The sequence below is a fragment of the Gopherus flavomarginatus genome, chromosome 6 (assembly GCF_025201925.1).
Source record: "Gopherus flavomarginatus isolate rGopFla2 chromosome 6, rGopFla2.mat.asm, whole genome shotgun sequence".
Lineage (NCBI taxonomy): Eukaryota > Metazoa > Chordata > Testudines > Testudinidae > Gopherus > Gopherus flavomarginatus.
The window spans coordinates 93,920,154-93,940,337 of record NC_066622.1 but is presented as its reverse complement, the minus strand read 5'-3'; the positions used below and the strand labels follow the sequence as shown (position 1 = coordinate 93,940,337).

Genomic DNA, 20,184 nt, shown 5'->3' with positions numbered 1-20,184 from the left:
GTTCCGTGGCTTTGGCATACTCACCACTGAATTGCCACTGCATCCACGGGACCGGCAGACTTCCTGCAGGCAAGCCGCCAAAGGCTGCCTGACTGCTGCCTTCGCAGGGATTGGCAGGCTGCACCCTGCGGCTTGCCGCCCCAGGCACACGCTTACTGTGCTGGTGCCTGGAGCCGTCACTGCAAATGACAAGCAAGTAGAAACTTGGACTGATGCAAATCCAGCTTCACATTTCTTTTAATTGCTTATATTGAGTCACCTTACCTCTTTGCAGTATATGTTATCCTGTATTATACAGTATAAAAACATTCTGCTGTATTGCAGACAGTTTTAAAAGTAGGCATTTATCTCTGGTGGTGGTCACACTACTACACAGGGCCAGCTCCAGGCACCAGCCAAGCAAGCTTGTGCTTGGGGCAGCAGATTCTAGGGGCGGCATTCCATCCAATCCGTGCCGCCCTCTTTTTTTTTTTTTACTTTCCTTCTGGGTCTAGCCGTCCTGCACCCAGGGTTTTTGTTTGTTTGTTTGTTTTGCTTTGCCTCTGGGTCCAGCCATCCTGAACCCAGGGTTTGGGAGTTTTTTTTGCTTTGCCTCTGGGTCCAGCCACCCTGTGCCCTTTTTAAAAATTTTTTTTGTTTGGGATGGCAAAAAAGACAGAGCCGGCCCTGCTACTACATGCAACAATCTCAGTTTTAGGAATCGATTCTGTGTTGCATTGAATATATGTATATTAACATTCATTAGGCACAGTGATATCAAGGGGAGGTGTTGTTCATTATGTGTGTTTATTAATAAAATACTTGTGGATATGTCAAATGTTCCACCATTCCTCCTGGGAACTTCATGCCCTATATGGGTGAATACCATCAGATACCACTGGGTTCCTGTAAGGGAAGGGGAAAATTAAAGGTACTGGGGCTAGATCCTTACCTGATGTAACTTGATTTAGTTCCATTGGGGTCAACAAAGCTGAACGAATTTACACCAGCTGAGGATCTGTCCCCAACTTGTTCCTATGGTAAGACGGTTTCTATATTTCCTCATGCCAGTACTTCTCAAATTATTCATAATTTGAAATTCCTGAAACCCAATGCATTTTAACTTTATTATATGAGCATATCTTGCACAATGATATTTTATACCTCTATAAAATAAAAAGATGAACTGTAAAGATGGAGATATGTCATACACTTTCACAATTAAAAACTGTCATTCTGCATCTCTCTCACCAAAATACCTGAATTAATGGATTTAGAAATAGGCTCCATTAATCTATTCCCAGTTTCTCTATGTGGCTGTCATTGATTTCAATGTGAGCCACACTTGTGTGTTCAACATCAGATTTTGCTCTGTTGATGCTTATTCCCATAAAAACCTCTGCCACTGAAAATGGGTTGGGGCATAAAACACAGAAAGATAACATTACAATCTGAAAGGATTGCAGTTCAATAACTGGAAACAAAATTTTTAGTGGAAAAAATAATTTTCTTTACTCATAGGCCCTGCAACTACAGCACTGGATCAGAAATCACTTGTATTCCAAAGAACAGGAGTACTTGTGACACCTTAGAGACTAACACATTTATTTCAGCATAAGCTTTCGTGGGCTACAGCTCACTTCTTTGGAGACTCTCAGAAATACTAAGAAACATGCTACAACACATAATGCACCTCATATAGCCAAACAGATCTGAGGAAAAGCAAACCAGTTAACAGCAATTTAGGTATTTGCAGTTACTAAGCCAGATCCATTACCATCTGGCTCATTTGCCCCGCTCTACCAGTGCAAAGCAACTGGAAATCAAGCTTATACAGCTACTTGGGGATTCCCCTTGCATAAGAGGTGCTGTTTTGGTTTGTGTGTGTGTGTGTTCTTTCAGTGTTCTGTTCAGCTCTGCACAGATAGCTGGCTTAGCAGACCTTGATAGTACCACCCAGTGTGGTGAAGTGCTGGAGGCTAGAAGGCCATTGCCTTGGTAATGCTGTTTAGGCTGCTCAGTGCTTCTGCTCTTGGAGCGCCATTGGTATTAGTACATAGTGCAGCATGGTAATTCAGCAGGCCTCGATGCTACTCATAAAGAAAAACCACTGGCACGGTTTGGTGACAAAGGCACTTGGCCAGGGTTATTGCACTCGAGGCACAGTCCTAGCACCCAGGCTCCATGGTTACAGGTATGCTAACACATGAGTATGCTAACACATGCAAGGAGTGGCTCAGTCAGCACTGGTAGTTTTTGCTGTTCCCCTAGGCCACACAGAGGGTTCAGGCGGGGTACCCTGACCTCTATAGGCTGAAGCAAACAACTGGAATACACAACTTATACACTACCTTACGTATTACATGACATCTGTTTGTTACCTCCCTTTGTGCCTGATATCTTGGGGAAAACATTCCTATTCATTATTTTGTCAAATCATCTTATCTTGTACTAGGTTGGGATGTATTTCTACTTGCTCGAATATATTTACGTAATTATTTAGTGCCTAGTACACTAGCAACAACTTTGCCAAGTTCATATACTAGACAGTGTAAGCATTTGCTTTAATACATGGCCTGACTTTGGTTTACAACCTTTGGTTCAGGCTTCAAATTTTGCACCACGCCCAGAGCAAATGCTTACACTGTCTAGTATATCTCCCTTTCCTCTCCATCTCACCTTCTCTCTCCTAAAATAGGCACTTAGGTAACTCAGAGCTGCCATACACCTGGCACCCAGTGTGGTACATTGCCAGCGGGGAGCAGCTGTGGCCTTAACATTGCTACACTACATCTGTTCTTCGCTCTGAGAACAGTGCCTTGAGACCATAAATAATTGAGCACAACTTAGAACAAGAGCTCCAGCATAGCTGAAGATCTGGCCCATAGTGTGTAGACTGTGCAGATGTTACTAAACTGCAGTTTTTAGTAGATACATATTTTTCTTTAGTCTTTTACTCTTAGATTATAGTTGAAGAGATGCAGGTGGTTATTCTGTTTGATTCCTAGTCATGTGCAGAATGTTTTCCTGTATTATTTCATTTTTTTTCTTATTAACCTGCATTTGAACACTTTCAGCGATAATGCCCACCTTTTGATTTGTTCTTGAAAGTTGCCAGATTTACAGTCCCAGAAAGTGAAATCCTGTAGGTATGCAAAGAATAAGTGGACTCATTGTTGAAGGAAGGGTGGATCTATCCCTTCATGCTACAACTTGTGGTTTCAGAGATGGCAAAGAGCAAATATGTAATGCTGAGGGACACCAGTGGCTTTTCCTCCCAACGCCACATGAAAATCTGATGGTAGAAATTATGATAGTCAAGTCATGCACTGGCTGGATTCATGGTTTGGTACTCCCAGCCTGTGATTTAAAAGTTGGACTTGGAAGGAATAAAAGATTCAAATGTCCATTTGTTTCATCAGAAATTACTCAGATAAATTGTGAATTTGCTTGTCTGTCCAGTTGGTGTCTAAGCTGGTTTCTCGTTTCCTCCAAATGTGTTACTTTGAACTAATTGTTATTTAATCTCATTGAATGCATCACAGCTTTAGTCTCTGAAGGTCACCCTTCAGTATTAGTCTGTTCTAGTGTGTATATGTTATCCTTGACATTTTTGTAACAATAATACATTTAACTAAAACTAAGTTATTATTGGCCTCAAAAATGATGACTCATGGAGAACTCTCATTTAAATCAGTGGGAATTATGTCTGCATAAATAGTTGATATTTATGTCTCAAGGTTTTAACAAAATCTTTTATTCCTGATTCTTGTTTCTGTAGAACATCATTTTAAAGAATTCCTTACCTAGTGGTCATTCAGTTAATGATCATTTCTTGCTCATGGTCTGTGGCTAGGTGTTAGTCCATACTGCGATAATTTTATCTAAGATATATTTTTCCAATTTTGTTGAAACTTTTTGTATGAAACACCATCTATTGACTTACTGAAACCCAAGTATAACTAATATAATAGTACTACCTACCCTCAGACATCAACTGGGCAATTCTGTCATAGAAAACTGCTATATATGATTGACATAAAAGTAGCTGATCAAGGGTGGGAAGACACAGCTGGACATTTGAAGCAACTCTTTCTGGTGCTAACAGGTGATTTCTGTGCTACATACATGGATATTAAACCCACACTGTTTATTATTTTGATTTTGCATGTTTAAATATGTTTTAAAATACATATTATTTGGGGCCCAACATCAGTCACAGGTTCCCTGAGCTATGAATGTGGATAGTTTGGAAGCTAGGCATATGTTGTCCTGAATCACTGACCCTCTAGTGGTCTAATTTCAGCAGACTTGATGCTACTGTACAGATAACCTCTGAAGTTAGTCAATGCCATTTTTTTTCCCCCTCTCTCTCTCTTGTGTTTGCTGAAAGCTACGGCTGCTAGAAAAAATTGTGGTAGAGATTTTTACGGATTTTCTTTAACAGCATCTCAGGGGTCAATGTTAGTTTCTCTGAGAAGGTTGGAGTAAACAAAGTACAAAGAAGAGAAAAATTATCACTGTACTGCTCAGGCTTCAAAAACACCAGGTAGAAGTAGAAAAATAAATGAAAATTGCTTTTGGAACCTGATGGAGCTTTCCAGCCATGTGTTCAACCTAAAACCATAACCTTGCACCCTCACTTCTCTCTTTTGGGTGAAACATTTTTTAAATTACTTATATTTCCACCTCTAATACTCTTTTCAATAGATTCATCTTCCATACCACATCATACATCAAGTTGCACTAAGTTATTGCTTAATGTATGTTTTGAGACAGAAATGAAAAATCCATCCTTTGTGAATGTTGCATTAGGAAATCACCCTTCCTGCCCCTTTTCTTCTCTTCAGCCACTGATAGACTGGTTACAACAGTTTACATGCAAAGATACTACACCTCTACCCCGATATAATGTGGTCCTCGGGAGACCAAACAATCTCATTGCATTATAGGTGAGACCATGTTATATCAAACTTGCTTTGCCACCCCCATTCCTTGTTCCCTGACTGCTCCCTTCAGAGACCCCCATCTCTACTCACTCCCAGGATCCCACTCCCACCCAACCCCCCTGTCCCCTGACTGCTCCGACCCCTATCCACCCCTCCCCGCCCCCTGACAGGCACTCAATGGCCCCAGTCCACTCCACCCTGGCAGCTCCCAGCCATGGCGCTCCACTTCCCGCCATCGATGAGTGTGGAGAGGTTGGGGAAAGGATGACCCCTCAGGGTCACCTGTGGTGGGAAGTGAAGCGATGCAGCCCCAGCCTGCTTTGCTTTCCTTGCTACGGCCCCAGCCATTTTGCTGGGGGGCAGCTGGGGAAAGGTCCTGCACTCACCTGCCTGGCAGGAAGTGGAGTGCCACGGCTGGGACTGGGCTTCTCCACTTCCGGCCACTGGTGAGTGCAGGGAGGTTGGGGAAAGGATGCGCTCCGCACTCACCGGCGGCAGGAAGTGGAGCGATGCAGCCCCAGCCCGCTCCACTCTGCCACCGGCCTGCCACGGCTCTCCGCTTCCCGCCGCAGGTGAGTGCAGGGAAGTTGGGGAATGGACGTGCCCTGTACTCACCTGCGGCGGGAAGTGGAGCACTGCGGCTAGGAGCTGGTGGAGTGGAGCGGGCTGGGGCCAGGCTGCTCCGCTTCCACTGCTGCTAGTGAGTGCGGGGGGATCCCTTACCCCAAGCCCCCCTCCCCCGAGCGGCATGGCTGGGGCCGGGGTGAGGGAAGCAGAACGGGCCCCAAAAGTGCCCTCTCACAGCTCCTTCCCCCCAGACCCTGGGGGGGAGCCCCTGACTGCCCCTGACACCCTCTTCCCCTTATCAAACCTCTCAGTCCTGGCCTGGCCTGACACCCTTAACACACTGCTCAGAGCAGCATGTCAGAGCTTTACCATGTTGTATGCGAACCCGCATTCTATCGGGTCATGTTATATCGGGGTAGAGGTGTACCTCTCAGGCAATGCTTCCTAAACTAATGAGTACTAATGTTAATGTTAATCTAGTATTATTTTAGGCAAGTCAGTTCACCTTTCTGCATAGGTGCTGGAAGTAAGAGTGCTGGGGGTGCTTCTGCATCCCCTAGCTTGAAGTGGTTTCCATTATATATGGGGTTTACAGTTTGGTTTAATGGCTTTCAGCACCCCCAGCCCCACTATAAAAATTGTTTCAGCACCCCTGCCTTTCTGGGCCTCAGATTCCCCATCTGTAAAGTGGGGATAATGATACTTCCTTTGTTAAGCACTTTGATATTTACTCATGAAAATTCCTATATCAGGGCTAGTTATTATTGAGTTCATTTATTACATATTTTCTGTATCATTGTTATAATTTAAAAAATGGTTTCTCATATTATAACACCAGTTCAAGTTGTTGTTGTTTATTATTCTCTGAATGGCCCAAAGTATGCTGGGTCCCATACAAAAAGATTATAAAATGATGTTTCCTGCCCCCTGTTCCTCACAAAAGAGGTTGGCGAACCAGAGCTCAGAATCCATCATTGTGTGCTGAATGTGGTAGATACTGAATTAATATTATACACACAGACGGAACTCAGTTACATCTGAGATGGAGATGAATTTCCCGAAGTCTGTAATTCAAAAAGCTACCATGTTGTGGGACCCAGCTACAAAAGTTAGCAGCCAATAAAGTTAAAACATTGTTTAGACCTGAATTGTGGACATAATCATGTTTTACCATGTTAATAGGCTCAGTATAAGAATCTGAATAGAGTGGAAGAGACTAGAGCAGAACTCTGTGCTGTACACAAGACTTGTTGGAATTTTTAGGGGGAATTGGCATTGTTGGGTGTAGCTGGACACATTTATTGGGACAAGATCTGTTCTGGAGAGAAAGCATTTCTGCTGTGGATTGTTCTTTCAGCACAGAATCTTGGCCTTTTAACTAAGCCGGTCACCCCTGAACAAAAGAGATACTGTAATGGTTTGGCAGTGGAGTAAATACATTTTTATGGAACATGGGATTCTGAAGCCTTTGTAATCAAGTAGACTGGGCTATAGCTGGCTGATATGACAGAGTTGTCCTAAGAAAAAATTGCAACAGCTTTTAAAGTAAATGATTCACAGATGTGTTCTGCTTTTTCAAGTAATATTTTTTCTCAAAGCCATATTCTGAGGGAACTGAATATGTTGCAAATAAATAGGCTTGGATACATTATTGATTCTATGTCCTGTGTCCATTCATTTTTCTTCCAATAAGGAAATAACTCACTTCTTGAGTCCAAACAATTCTGACCATTCCAAAGTTATGACTGTCATAACATTTTTCCCAGATTTGGACCTTAGCGTCCAAAATATGGGTGTTAGCATGAAAACCTCCAAGCTTAGTTACCAGCTTGGACCTGGTAAAGCTGCCACCACCCAAAAAATTAGAGTGTTTTGGGGCACTCTGGTCCCCCCAAAAACCTTCCCTGGGGACCCCAAAGACCAAATTCCTTGAGTCTTACAACAAAGGGGAATAAACCATTTCCCCCCCCCCCCTTCTCCCTTCCAGGTGTTCCCTCCCTGGGTTCCTGGAGAGATACACAGAAGCAAGCTCCGTGAATCTAAACAGAGGGACTCCACCCTCCCCGTTTCCAGTCCTGGAAACACAAGTACTTCCCTCTTCACCCAGAGGGTATGCAAAGTCAGGCTTAGTAAATCTAACACAAAGAGATTTTCCCCCTGACTTCTTCCTCCCACCAATTCCCTGGTGAGTTGCAGACTTAATTCCCTGGAATTCCCACTAAAGAAAAACTCCAACAGGTCTAAAAAAGAAAGCTTTATAAGAAGAAAGAAAAATACATAAAAATGGTCTCTCTGTATTAAGGTGACAAATACAGGGTCAATTGCTTAAAAGAAATATGAATAAACAGCCTTATCCACAAAGAATACAGTTTAACACATTCCAGCAACTACACACATGTAAATACAAAAAAACGAAAACTATAAACCTACTGTCTTATCTCTTTGTACTTACAACTGGGAAACAGAAGATTAGAAAGGCAGGAGACAGAAAGATCACTCTCAGAGCCGAGAGGGTCAGACACAAGCCATAGAACAAAGAATTCACACACAACTTCCCTCCACCCAGATTTGAAAAAGTCTTGTTTCCTGATTGGTCCTCTGGTCAGGTGTTTCAGGTTACTGGTGTTACCCCTTTACAGGTAAAAGAACATTAACCCTTAGCTATCTGTTTATGACAATGACAATTGGTAAGGAATTTTTCAATGACTTTTTATAATTGTTTTCTTTCACTCACTTGTCCCTAGATGTAGGGCTGAATTGTACTTTTAAAGCACTTACTCGCATTAGGAGAAGTGTGGAGATGTACTCCAGAAGAAACATTTTGTCTACTGTCAAATCCTGACAATCAGAGGTGATGAGCCTGCTGTTTTGCCCCTTTACAAGATGCAGCATATTACTCGCTGGATGGCAGTCCCATGGGTGTGATTGATACACATACACACACACACAAAACCAGACACATCTGACTTGGGGAGGACTGGTATAAACCTGAGGAATGAAGAAGTGTAGCAGTGTGTACATGTGATGGCTGACCTCCACAGAACAGGGACTGAATTAAGGTCCTCTTTAACAGCTCACATCCTCTGTGGATCAGCATAGAGGGAGACCTATAACACAGTCTCATTAGTGGGTTATACATGCTTCTCCTACGGCAGGCAAAATGTTCCCCCTGGAGAGAGAGTGAGTGTACACAAGGGAGTGGTGTGTAGGTGTACACACACACACACACACACACACACACACACACACACACACATATGCTTCCAGAACATTTTTTGTTAGTTTATTTTTTTACCCTCTCATTTTACATGTCTATTAGAACCACTGTAGAGAACCTAGGAATAATATAGCTTTCATTTTTGAGAGGAACATTATTTCATTATTTGGTCAATCATTATTGTGCTCTGCTCCTACTATTTGTTGTCTTGCCATATATAGTAAGAAATTAGCCTATCTACTGCATTAGTTTTAATAACATTCTGGAAAAAATATTCAAATTTCACTTCTGGTTGGCTAAAAAGGCCACATGAAAAATTACTCTTTTTTTTATTGATCTTTTCAAAGCGTTAGAGTAAATGAGATCCCTTCCCCCCCCAGCAAACTTTCAATCAGGAAGATATTTATCAATGTGTGAAGAGAAGTTTCTTTTTGCTGAAATAAAAGGATATATGTCTGACTGAGGTATTGCTTATAGGGAACGCTACACTGTGATTTTTTATGAATTCCAATTGGGATAATAGTAAAACAGAGCTCACTTTTTAGGTGGAGAGGGAAGCCCTGCAGGATCAAGGTTAAGATTAGTATTGCTAGGGGGAACCCATCCCTTACTGTTTAAATCCAGTTAGGCACAGGGAAAGATCACCCATGAATGAAGGCGACAAGGAGGTCTAAATGCAAGGGTTCCACTGCATTAAGGGAGGCCAGCATCTGACTGAGTGCTCAGAAGGAATGCTATAAAGTATGCATCAAACATAGCCAAAACACTTCCATAGTCATCTTTGTGACTGTCTTCAGTAAAGGGTAAAAGATTTGCTCTGCCTGCTTCCCCATAGCATAAATTAAAGAGGATATCAGTATATCTTCAGTTTCCATATAAAGTTTTGCAGCAATTTGAAACCTTGCAAAATACTGCTTCTGGCCTGTCCGTTCTGTAGGTTTATCAAAACTGAAGTTCTCTGGGGGCATTGAAGAGTGGCATGTTGATGAGATCGATTCTGCAACCTTTGTTGCTTTGTTCCATCTGTTTGCAACCTTTGTTATTTCTTTCCTTCTGTTTCTGTTCTTCTCTGGCACTAGTTGACTTCTGACTCAAGAGCAGATGTCACAGTCATCTCCAATGGGACTTACAATCACCTTCTAACCCTCTCACAACTGAAATAATGTGACTCAGCCTGGAGAGAGTGTGGAATCTCAATCAATGGAAATTTTTAAGAGCAGGTTAGAGAAACACCTCTCAGGGATTGGCTAGATAATACTTAGTCCTTTCGTGAATGCAGGGGAATGGACTAGATGACCTCTTGAGGTCTCTTCCAGTCCTATGATTCTATGATTATCCCTAGAGGTATTCTAAGCTGTATGGGCCAGTTCAATGCAGACACAATTATGAAGACAAAAGCTCTGTATACAAAGTGTATGTGATCAAAAACAAACAGTCTTCTCAGCCTCAGTGTTGCAGTCATGATGAGCCTACTGAGAAAAGTGAAAGAACGCAATGGAATATTTGGTGAAATTCAACTTTTGAAAGTAAATCCAGTATAAATAACCTTAAGAGAGACCATGTTGAACCATATGGTATACATACACTTTGCAGGATTCATATCCCATTACTTCATGAAGAGGTACAGAATTAAAGAGAATAGAGAGGATTGGCATAATTGAGAAAATATCTAATCTAATAGCCTGATATGCCCCAGTGGGAACAGTTACTAAGAAATATAGAAAAAATACATATCTGTATGGGTTGAAAAGACTTAATGAAGCAGTTGTGAGAGAAAAATGTATCCTCCCAAAATTGGTTGACTTCGTCCTCAAAGTGAAATGACTTACAGTATTCTCCAAGCTGGATACCTTGAGTGCATTTGGGAAATTTTGCTTTTGAAGATTACCTTTTGGGACTACCAGTGTACTTGAAATTTTTCAAAGAAAGATAGCAAAGTTGTTAACAAATACAAATGGAGTTGTAGTTTTCATGGACAATATTTTAACATATGGGTCTTCAATGGGAAGAACACAACATCTCCCAGTTATATTAGGGCCAGCTGGCCTATGTATTTAAAGAACATTAAGGTAGTAACAAGAGACTACTGTCTGGTAGATGGACAACCAAGCGAATCATGATTAAAGGTGACTGCATCATCATTCTGAACAAAATGAGAGGAGAAATCCTCAATCTTATCCATGAAGGTCATCGAGGTTTAATTAAATGCCCTGAAGAGACCAATCAGTCAGTATGGTGCCCAGGATGAGCAAAAACATAAACAATAAAGTATCTGAATGTGAATACTGCAGAGCTGACAGACCAACACAAAGAACCTTAATAACAGCACCTCTATCAGACAGACCTCAGAGAAGACCAACTGCAGATTTATGCCAATTCAGACTTCATTACCTGGTCACAATGAACTATTTTTTGAGGGTATATAGAAACAATGTACTTGAAAGGCATAAGATGTCACAATTTTAACCAGAAACTGAAGTGTGCTTATTTTGGTTTTCCAGAACACCTGATGGTAGAAAATGAATCGCAATTCACTGCAGCAGAATCTGAGTCACTCTGAATGAAATATGATTTTGATCATATTACTAGCAGAACCATATTACCTGCAAGTGAATGGAGAGGCTGAGAGAGCTGTACAGGCAGCCAAGAAAATCCTACCAGAGGAAGATCCATTCCTTGCTTTTCTGAGCTACAGTTCAACACCAATAGCAGCTATTGGATATAATCCAGTACAACTACTGGGGAGAACACTATTCAGAGCAATTATTCCAACTATGGAAAAGAACTTATCTCCAAAGTAGCCGTACATGAAGAAAAACTAGCCAAATTGGATAAAAAGACAAAAAAAAGCTTATAAACACTTTACAAAAGACATCACTCAGTTAGAGAGCTGCCAGGTGTAGATACTGATGACTGTATTTGTGCCAAAGAGGATGAAGAAAAAGCATGGACAGCTTCAGCTGTTGTACATAACAAATATTTAGTGTCCAGATCATATATGATCGAGACCAACAGTGGAGAGTTCAGCAGAAACCATCGACATCTACAGTTTGTTCCTCAGAAATCACAATCAACGAAGCAAACTTCACAGGTGGCAGGTGCAGAAGAAGGAGAAAATTCAAAGATTCCAAACTGATCACAGTCAGTCATTGCAACTAATGGACAGCCAGATGACAAGTTATGATACATGCAGATCATGTAATTATAAAACCAGTATGATTCAGAGACCCTTAACAAGCTGATCTGTTCTTAACCTCAAAGACAGTGTGATAGTTATAAATGGTAGGAATGTAGAATGTAAAGGGGGAGAAGCAATGGAATGCTAAACTGTATTATAGTATTCAGCCACGAGGTGGCGATGTGTAACATATCTTTTTTAAACTAACCTCAACCTTACCTGGCAATATATTAAAGGACCTTATAGAAGACATTTCTGGAGTATCTCTCTGAGGGCTTGTCTACACTACGGGGGGAAATCGATCTAAGATATGCAACTTCAACTATGTGAATAACGTAGCTGAAGTCGAAGTATCTTAGATCGAATTACCTACTGTCCTCACGGCGTGGGATCAATGTCCGCAGCTCCCCCTGTCGACTCTGCTACCGCCATTCGGGTTGGTGGAGTTCCGGGATCAATAGGAGCTCGTTCAGGGATCGATATATCGCGTCTAGATGAGATGCGATATATCGATCCCCGAGAAATCGATCACTACCTGCCAATACGGCAGGTAGTGAAGACGTAGCCTGAGAAAGAAGCTCTGTACTCAGTCCGTATCTGATACAGAAGCCTGACCTGATAGTAGCAGACCTGCAGCCTGCCATGTGCAAGGTGTATGTGACACTCCCTATGCAGAGCATGTACCCCTAAGAAAGAGGAGTTTGTGGATGTGCCTGAGAGGACCTGATCCAGTAACTGTGAATCCATGTATGTGGCCTGCATAGGTGCCATGGCCATTATTCCATGCCAGCGTCTGCAGTAGTGTCTGTAGATGGGCTGCAGAGCTGCCCACTGCCCTGCCCTGCCTGTGGGTCAGGAGTGGATTCCATCTTCCACATCGTTCACTGTATGAATCCCATTTATTTGGTATGATGAGTATGATGGATAAATTTTTCCACATCACAATTTGAAGAGGTAAAAACTGCTTGTATAGGTTTGCTTAAGATATATGTAGGGATTCCTAGCTGAAATAATGTAACAGTTTAAAAGGATATATAAATATCTGCAACCTGTCCAAATGACCCATCTCACATTTACTCTTGACAATTAAAATTGGTTAATCATATACGGTTAATACTGAGGTTGACCCAGTATAAAAGACTGGAACAAGAGGCAATACCTGTTGTTTGTTCAAAAGTAAACCTAGGGAGATTGTCTCTTGAAGAATTCTAGTCTGAGATATTACTGCAACTGTAGTCCTTAGGGTAATCCTAAATCTAATTCTTACCATGACCACAAACTCTAGTTCTAGCCCAAACATTAGCCCATTTGTAAACCTTAATTTTATTCCTAGTCTAATCCAAACTCAAATTCCTAATCCTAGCTCATCTTTATGCCCAATCCTAACCATAGCCCTAACCTTAACCCAGCTGTAGCCCCCTATCTCTAGTCTAATTTCTGGTAAAATTGCTTGTGTAAAACCCATTTTATTTTGCAAAAATCTGTAAACATCTAATGGATGAAAGGACTACTTAATTAAATTAATGGATAAAGGAAAGTGTGTGTGTGTATAATGTGCTCTGGAAAAGCATTTGATCCACAATTACAAATTCAAAATATCATACTTGAAACATAAATTATAATTTGCTTGGGATGAGAGCTGTGTCATGTGGACTGTTGGAAGGACCATTTAAAAATAGAAAAGCAAATAAAAGCAAATATATACAGTTAGGTCAATGTTATTTGACACGTTCATTAATTATCTGGAAAACAGGGTAAACAGCACATTAATTAAATGTGCAGACAATACTAAATTGGGAAGGATTTTTAACACTAATGAGAACAGATAAAGAATAGAAAAGGACTTAACATAATTATAAATATTTGAATAAAATAGCAAAATGTGTTACAGCCTGGAAAATGCAAGGTAATACAGGGGACAATAATCCAAAACACAGAGAGTTGGGGTGCTGAGATACTCAGAAATCTGTAAGGCTGTATGGTTATAGCAACGTAGGTGAGTTTGACATGCACACTGATAACAAAAAAGCTAGAATTATAGGTTTTATGATAGATCTGCATAGACATCATGTTATGGAGCACAAGTAGCCCTTCTCTCTCTATGAAGCACTGGCCAGTACCTACAATGAATGCTGTATTATGTTCTGACTGCTTCAGTAATGAAACCCTCATGAGCCAGCCCAGTTCTGTCTTTTTTCCTACTTTCCCAGCTTTTGCAGCCATTGCTTATTATGATCTGTCTCTCTGAGTCAAGTATACAGTGTTGTTATAGCCGTGTTGGTCCCAGGATATTGGGGAGACAGAGTAGCTGAGGTAATATCTTTTATTGGGCCAACTTCTATTGGTAAGAGAGAAAAGGTTTTGAGCTACACAGAGCTCTTCTACCACACCCAAAGAGTTCTGTGTAGCTTGAAATCTTCTTTCTCTTATCAACATAAGTGGTCTAATAAAAGATATTACCTCACCTACCTTGTCTCTCTTAAGAAGAGATTGTAAATCAAAATTTCCTTTCAAAATGTGTAAATAGATTGGCTTGGTCTCAACAGCTAAACGACATGCTGTAATGAGGAGGTGAGGTGAGAAGAATGGTGAATATGATCTCATAAAATGTTTTCTTTTCTACATATAAACAAGGCTTGTTAAATGGCCATGTGCCAATAGAGTGAACAGCTATAGAACAAAGTCATGAAGTTTTATTTTGTTTATGACAGATCTGCATAGACACCATGTAATGGAGCACAAGTTGCATTCTCTCTCTATAAAGCACTGACCAGTACCTACCATGAATGCTTTATTATGTTCTGAATGCTTCAGTAATGAAACCCTCATGAGCCAGCCCACATTAATAACCAAAGCGACTGCATACTCTTATTGTTGTAACCTGAGTTACATTTTTATTTCCTTAGCAACATTACTATGGATAAATATGACTAATCTATGTATAACTACAATCAGCATATGGATTTTAGCCATCAGTTGCAAATTGAGCACAGGTATCAAATTATATATGTTTTTGTAATGAAAATAGTAAAATTAAGGCGGGAAGAGAGTTTTATATGTATGCTTAGAGCATAGAAGAAGTCATAAGAGGACTAGTTTATTCAAGAACTAGTGGTTCTTGAATAAACTAGTGGTTTATTCAAGAACCACTCTCAGTGGTTGTTTTAGCTTGCATAGGTTACCTGTTGGGGCTTATTATTGGTAAGTTCATTTCTAAAGCTGGCTTTGCTTTTTTTTGAATCTGCATTTTACACTCCTCAATCTTTCAATCCCTCACACTCTTTTGTGTACCTTTCCTATCATCAGTACTGTTTGCTTTAACCAAATTCCATTTAGAAACCTTTTTTCTGAAATCCAATAAGTAACCTCTATATTCTGCACATACCATTTTCACCATTTTTTCCCAGGTACCCAGTCCCATTTTGTGTTTCCTTGTAAAATTGGGGGGAGAGGGGGAGAATGCATCATATGAAACAAAACTCTTTTATGGCTCTGGCAATCTCCTCAGTTTTGCCAATGAATATCAATTAACTTTTTCATAATTCAAAATAGAACGAAAACTCACTGATGTTGGACACATTCCTCTTCTCTCCCTTCCTTCACTCCTGATCCTTTCTCTGGATTGTTCACATCTTTTAGGAGGGAAGATCAAAAATAAATATCTATGGGATATGTTATGGCTTCTTAGCCACATCCCACAGAGGATGCAGCACTGGGTATCCTTAAATGTATTCTGGCTAACGTAGTGTAAGGAGCTCTTGAGAGCAGAGCTATACCACCACTGACCTGCACTCACTGTGCCTTTTTCTCTAGTGCAGAAAGAGGGGGAAGCTTTTGGAAAGACTAATGCTTCTGTTCCAACATGTCCCACCACTCCTTGCATTCAGGGAGAGCAAGCGTTGGGACTGTGGCTGGCCCCTTTGCCAGGAATCAAGTTGGAGAAGATTAAATTTCTCTCCTTGAACTTTCCCACTGGCCCAGCCATAATTTGAGAGAGTGTGTGTGTGTGTGTGTGTGTGTGTGTGTGTGTGTGTGTGTGTATGTGTGTACATTTATATAAATAATATGTATTTGTCTGTACATTTAATATGTATATGCATTTAACCTCTTTCCTATTCTTTCTTCTTCCTCTTTGCTCTTGGAAGTGTGGCGAATTCACAGCTAGATTATTTATTTCAAAATTGAAAAATCTTTCTGTGGATTTGTGCACCTTCTATTTCTTTCCAGGTACCTAACTGCAAATTAAAATACTACATTTTTAGTTTAGTTTAATGGGTCAGATTTAGTCCCTTGATAAAATAAAACATAATAATCTATGCCTCTGCCAGGTCTTTTCATTCTTCCCATTTAATATTTCTACTCCAGCCTTTATTTAAAAAAATCTTGTTCAAACTCTAGTAAACTGTTTTATTATTTTATAAAAAACCCTTAATATCATTCAGCTTTTTCTTTACTATACTAATAATGATGTTGTTGGGTACCTAGCTCTCTTTTTTACATCCTTCCAGCTTCTTCCCCCTACATGCTTCTCATTTTGTGATGACAAAATATATAAAAGTGATATAAAAGGTCACTACCCTGGGAAACACTGTGATGTCTCTAAATATTCTAATGTGACTAAAGCTAGGTGAAATTTTTCAGATGAATAGTTTACTTACCAAAATATGCAGTTTTGGTCAACCTGAAACTATTCGTGAATTTGACTCCCCTGTATTTTTTAGGGTCAGGTTCAGAAAACCACATGTGCCTCTTTCCCGCTTTATAACCTTTATTTCAGTGGTTCAGAAACTTGCCTGGGACACCGGAGACCCAGGTTTGTATCCATTCTGGACAGGGTATCCAGACAGCAAGTGTGAAAAATCGGGGGCGGAAGGGGGTTATAGGTGCCTATATAAGAAAAATCCTCAAATATTGGGACTGTCCCCATAAAATAGGGACATCTGGTCACCCTAATTCTGGAGCAGGGATTTAAACTCAAATCTCCTTACCCAGGTGAGCATCATAACCACCAGGCTATAGGTTATTTTGGGGTGGATTGCTCTCAATCTCTCCTGTTGAAGTTGTTTCCTGTTGTATAAATACATAAATATTCATTGGGCTAAAGAGAGACAGAACAAAAATGACTCTATAGCCTAGTGATTAAGGCATTCGCCTGGGAGGTAGAGGAGATGTGGATTCAAATCCCTCTGCTGAATCAGACAGAAAGAACGTATAAATCCACATCTTCTACCACCCAAGTGAGTGCCTTAAACACCAGGCTATAAAGTCTTTTTCTCTCCCTCTCAGAAAGAGTAAACTGTAATAAAGAGGCATATTCAAGCTTCACAGATGGTGCATTCTTGCAGAGATGTTAGCAAACAATGTCTTAAAAGGCAAGTGCTTCAGGTAGGTATGTTCAGGAGGAGTCATTGGGAGATGGAGTGACAAAGAAAAGGGGCCAAAAAAAAATCAAATCTTACATTTTAGACATAAGACCAGAATTTCAGCCTAGCCTCCTTTAGTAGTTATATTTGCACTGATTTCATTGCCAGGGCAAAAATATGGATGTAATAGTGCTCCCGTGAAAAGAAGGCCATTGCTAAAAAAAATTGGGGCAGAATGTGTTTTTTTTTCTTTTAAAATTGTGATGCTTAATTATCCTTTGCACAATGTTGTTGTTGCTAATTTACTGCTGTACTGTGCAAAGCCACTTGTGAATCATATTTGTTTATGAAACAGAATGCCTCTTAGTTGTATGACTTGTGAAACAAAAATGCCTCTCATCATTAGTACAGCTGCATACTCTCTTTCTGAAAATGGGTTTATAAATTTAAGGCCAGGAAAATGTATTCCATTTTACATAATTACCCCCTTGGAGTTTGCTATTTCCATATATTGTAAGTACACTGCTTATAATGACATGTTTGACTAATACTTCATATACAGATGAACAAATAGCATACATAAAAATAAGAGCAATACATTATGCATGGAAGCACTTTTAAAAGAATTGTTTAAAAACCTTCCATCTCAGTAAAAGAGCAACCAGTGCCTCCTTCAGAATATTTCCTATAGTAAATAAAAAACATTTCCTATTTCCACCTCTTTCCTTTTCCTACTCACTTATTTGTTGAATGTCTGTGAGTAAGGGCTTGTTTATGGGTCAGCAGAGTGCACCAGAGGCTGTAATTTGTAAGACTTTCTGACATGGGGTGCTTTACCTGTCCCATACAGCTCTGTTGGCGTGCTCTATAAACTGCATGGTATCCGTGTTAGTCTGTATCAGCAAAAGCAACGAGGAGACCTGGCACCTTAGAGACTAATAAATTTATTTGGGCATAAGCTTTTGTGGGCTAGAACCAACTTCATCAGATGCATGGAGTGGAAAATACAGGAGCAGGTATAAATACATGAAAAGATGGGAGTTGCCTTACCAAGTGTGAGGTCAGTCTAATGAGACAATTCAATTGATAGCAGGATAGCAAGGGAGGAAAAATAACTTTTGAAGTGGCAATGAGAGAGACCCATTTCAGACAGTTGACAAGAAGTTGTGAGTAACAGTAGGGGGAAATTAGTACTGGGAGTGGTTGGGTCATTATAAAACCTAAACTTAATTTCCCTAATTTCCTTGTTTTTTCTATAAACTGTGTCTACGCTACATACCACCAGTGTACCTGTATGTGCACCTACAAAGCAATGCTAAAAATAGCAGTGTGTAGACAGAGAGCCATGGCTTGGGCGAGAAGAGAAGAGAGCACCTTTTAGGTGGGTCTTTACTCGCGTAAGCCAGACCTCACCAGCTACAGTGCTATTTATACCCAAATCAGGGGAGCTACACTCAACACACTACTGAAAGAAACATGCAGTGTAGCAGGATCCTATGAAGTATCTAGTTTGCAAGGCAGGACTAAGTTTATGCAAACTACGTACCTTTTAGAGTGTGCCAGCAAATTGTATATGGGTAAGTTAGAGCACTGCATGTTAGTGCACTTTAGAAATCACACTAGAGTTGCCAGGCGTACAGTTTTCATTAAATACAAATATAACTTTAATATTAAAGTAGGCCTGCTCTGTAAATCATATTGCATTATTTTCATTCCTGATGTTGATGATTTATGTTATTAACCACCAATAGAGCAAACTGCATATTCATATGTCAAATTCACAGTTTACCATGTGAAATTCACTCGCCTGTTACAGAGCTAAACAATTTAGAATTTATTTATATGAGCATTTGATCACTGGCATTAAAACTTACCTTTTTAAAGTATTCATTCTAGTAAAACTTGAATATTTATGATAAACACAAATCTTGGGAGATCCCAAGGTCAGATCTTGGGAAGCAGCTCCCCAACCTGAAGCAAATAGTCGCCAGCAACCACTCATCAAAAACACTAACCCAGAAACCTATCCTTGCAACAAAGCCCGTTGCCAATTCTGTCCACGTATCTATTGAGGGGACATCATCATAGGACCTAATCACATCATCCACACTATCAGAGGTCGTTCACCTGCACATTCACCAATGTGATATATGCCATCATGTGCCAGCAATGCCTCTCTGCCATATACATTGGCCAAACTGGACAGTCTCTACGCAAAAGAATAAATGGACACAAATCAGACATCAAGAATTATAACATTAAAAAAAACAGTCGGAGAACTCTTCGACCTCGCTGGTCACTCGATTACAGATCTCAAAGTCTCAATACGCCAACAAAAAAACTTCAGAAACAGACTTCAATGAGAAACTGCAGAATTGAAATTAATTTGCAAACTAGACACCTTTAAATCAGGCTTGAATAAAGACTGGGAGTGGATGGGTCATTACACAAAGTAAAACTGTTTTTATGCTATTTTTCCCCCTACTGTTACTCATACCTTCTTGTCAGTGGTTGGAAATGGGCCATCCTGATTATCAGTACAAAAGCTTTTCTTCTGCTGCTGCTAATAGCTCACCTAATAACTCACCTTAATTAATTTCCCTTATTACAGTTGGTATGGCAACACCCATTTTTTCATGTTCTCTGTGTATATATATTTTCCTACTGTATCTTCCACTGCATGCATCCGATTAAGTGGGTTTTAGTCCACGAAAGCTTATGCTCAAATAAATGTGTTAGTCTCTAAGATGCCACAAGTACTCCTCATTCTTTTTGCTGATACAGACTAACACGGCTACCGCTCTGAAACAAAAAAGTTTGCAAATTTGGTCAAGTAGAAATTGGATTTCCAACGTAATGGCTTTACAATAATTTTGTGCACAGATTACACAGCTTTGTGTAGACACATCAGATTAAAAACAGTAGTTTCTT

General features: G+C 40.3%; 1 protein-coding gene across 7 annotated transcripts in view; it reads left to right on the top strand.

Moving 5' to 3' along the window:
- CTNNA3 (catenin alpha 3) overlaps nucleotides 1–20,184 on the top strand; it is a 941,808-nt gene that overhangs the window by 854,965 nt on the left and 66,659 nt on the right. The gene's annotated exons all lie outside the window — the stretch shown is intronic.